The following is a 3,364-nucleotide window of genomic DNA, read 5'->3' as shown; positions in this document are numbered from 1 at the left end:
TAATTCCTTTGTGTTTTATTGAAAGGCGACAATGATCAGTTTCATCCTCAATCCAAAGGCACGTGGGTACAATCTTTAAACAACAAAAAAAAGGCATTTCATAGTCAGCGGGAAAATAATAATCTATGACTGTTTGATTCTGAAGTAGCAAATAAACTAAAACAATCTTTGATTTAAGAGAAAGAAAAATCATCTAACAATCAAGATATTGCCTAGATCACCTGTCATAACTACTTAATTAAATATTTCATAGAAATATGTTATAGAAAAGGGTTTCCCTAACACCAGACTCACTCTCTAGGGAGGAACATGTGTTTCCCTCAAATTGGAATCATTCAGATACTTAGGACATCTTGTTCCATGACAGTGTGCTCCATTGCTCAGTATTTATCAAAGGAAATCTCTGTGTCTTCCAAAGTAGGAGGCCAAAGCATGATCCTTTTTGTTCTTGCAATTTAGTTTTTCATAATTGTGCAGCATCCTCTTCCCGGGTGGCTGAATATCCCCTTAACATCATGGTGGTGATGCTCTGTAATTTTGAAGAGCACACAAATGTGGGGTATAAAATTTGCCAACAGTTTTTGCAAGGCTTTTTTCTAAAACACGCACTCATTAAACTCTGGCCTTGGAGGAAAATCCATTGTTAACCAGCAGAAGAGGAAGTGATTTGTGACGACACATGGAATTACCTCAGTTCTCAATCAATCAGTGAGCCTTATCAAACACTTAACTGTATGCCACCCGCTGCGTAAGCCCTTAAAAAGGCAGATGGTCCCTGTTCTCAAAGTGCTTGTCCTGTTGGGAGAGACAACACATGCATAGATGGAGAAATAAAAGATAGGGGCATAGGGACTGGACCTGGGATTTCAGTGATGGAGAGAAGTCCACAGTGAGGAAACTCCCCTTGCCAGTGCAGGTCAGTCACCTAGTCCACAAGTATTTATTAAGTGCCTACCGTCATTTCCATCCACTATGCCACAGTCTCTCTTTAATGCTCCATGATACCTTTTATATTAATTCTTGGGTGTAAATTGTTACTAGTAACATGTTTTAGCTTCATGTTCATGGCTCTATATCCACTATGCCATGGCTTCCTGAATATATGAGAGAAATTCAGAATAAAAGCAAAGTGATTTGAGGGAGGCACTGGCCACTGAGGCAGTGGGGACAGGGGAGGGAAGGGTTCCAAGAAGAGGAGAGAGAGGCAAAGTATCATAGGGTAAAATATCCTCCTTACCTGATACTTCAATACAGAAAGTCATATATGCAAATGACTGTAAAATATAGATGCACATACATACAGATAAATGTTGTATATACAGAGGAGGAAGTCCTGTCACTAACAGCCGTTTTATAACGGTTTCTCCTGGTATCGAATTTTATTCAATATTGATACTTTATCCCATAATACTTTGCCTTTGTCCCACCTCTTGGAACCCATCCCCCCCATCAGGAGGATATATGTGTATGTGTATGTAGATGTATACACACACACACATATATATTCCTAAAACAGAAGGAAGGGACTAACCTTAAGGGGGATTGGGAAATTTAAATACAGTAAAAGTTGTTTTATATATGTGTATAGAAAGTATATATGTATGTGAAATATATGCATACAAATGTTTATAAAGTATACACTATAAATATTACATATAAATACATATATAGTATATATAAATCTATGTGAAAATATCTAGTATATAGTATGTATAAATATATTTCCACATAGAGTGTAAAAGCCTTCACCGATCCCCCTTGATGCTAATCCCTTTCCGCTGTTTTTATATAACTATATAAAGCAAAATTTATTATATTCAACAGGTAAAGGGCATAGGAGTAAGTCCTATCTCCAACAGCAGTTTCATAACAGAGTTACCCTAGGATTGAATTTTTTTCTAAGTATCTACACACACACACACATATATATTCACACATACATGGACATATCTACATATATCTCTGCATACATATATGTGTATATACAGAGTATCCCCAAAAATCTCGTTGCAGTTTTAAGCTTTAAGTATTTGGGGGCTGGTTAAGTAGCACTATTTAACAGGAATGTAGGTTATACTTGACAGCAAGTAGGATGAGTCTGGAATAGTAGGTCGGTGCCAGATTTGGGAGGACCACTCAATCCCGCACCAAGGAATTTTTTAGGAAAAGAGCCGATCATTTCTTAATTTGCCTTAACAATAACTCACCCTTCAGAAAGCGAAGGAACCCGTAAGGGGACAGTTCTGTTGTGGATCTGATTATGGGCAAAAGGAGAAAATGGTTGTAGAGTGGAAATGATGCCCTTGGGAGGAGTCCGCGGTGGCATTTGGGAACTTGTGATAGAGAAGACAAAAGCTGGGAATGGTCCGACATGACCTCTATAGCTTGCAGGAGCAGAAGTCAGATTTCAGAGCCTCCTGCCTTCCTCGGCTTCCTTTAAGTCCCAGCTAAAACCTCATCTTGTGCCAGAAGCCTTTCTCAACGTCCCTTAGCTCTAGTCTCTTTCCTTTGCTGATTACCTTCACCTTATCCTGTCTGTGTCTTGTTTGTACATCGTTGTTTACATGTTGTCTACCGCCATTGGAACGGGTGCTCCTTAGGAACGGGGACCCTGATTCTGACTTTCTTTTTACCCCCACCTCTTAGCATAGTCCTGGGCATATAGTAAGCACTTAATAATGTCTCAGGGGGCAGCTAGGTGGTGTAGTGGATAGAGCACCGGCCCTGGAGTCAGGAGTACCTGAGTTCAAATCTGGCCTCAGACACTTAACACTTACTAGCTGTGTGACCTTGGGCAAGTCACTTAACCCCAATTGCCTCACTAAAAAAAAAGAAAAAAAAAGCCTCAGGAAGTCATGAACCTCTTATTATTGAGACTGTTAAAGAGACATTATCCAGGAGATTCATTTGGTGATATCAGACTAGATAACTGGAGATAGCTCCAATTGCAAGGTTCTATGACATCATTCAGTAGTCAATGGGGAGCCATTGAAGGGGTACTTTGCCATGACTTACTATATATGTGACTTATTCTATCTTACTATATATACTATCTTATTTTATACAGATAGAGAGAGACTATACATGTGACTTGCTATAGAGCTCAAATGGGGGGAAATTTATTTTATTGGGGATGATATAGAACAATTACTTGAGCATGTAAAATTATTATGAATGATCGGGGGTGGGGGGGTAGCTAGGTGTCACAGTGGATAAAGCATTGGCTTTGGATTCAGGAGGACCTGAGTTCAAATCCAGCCTCAGACACTTGACACTTACTAGCTGTGTGATCCTGGGCAAGTCACTTAACCCTCATTGCCCTGTGAAAAAAAAGAATAAAAAGGGGGAAAAAAAAGAAAAGATG

The sequence above is a fragment of the Dromiciops gliroides genome, chromosome 1 (genome assembly GCF_019393635.1).
Source record: "Dromiciops gliroides isolate mDroGli1 chromosome 1, mDroGli1.pri, whole genome shotgun sequence".
NCBI lineage: Eukaryota > Metazoa > Chordata > Mammalia > Microbiotheria > Microbiotheriidae > Dromiciops > Dromiciops gliroides.
The sequence above is the reverse complement of the archived record's forward strand: the minus strand, read 5'-3'. Positions refer to the sequence as shown.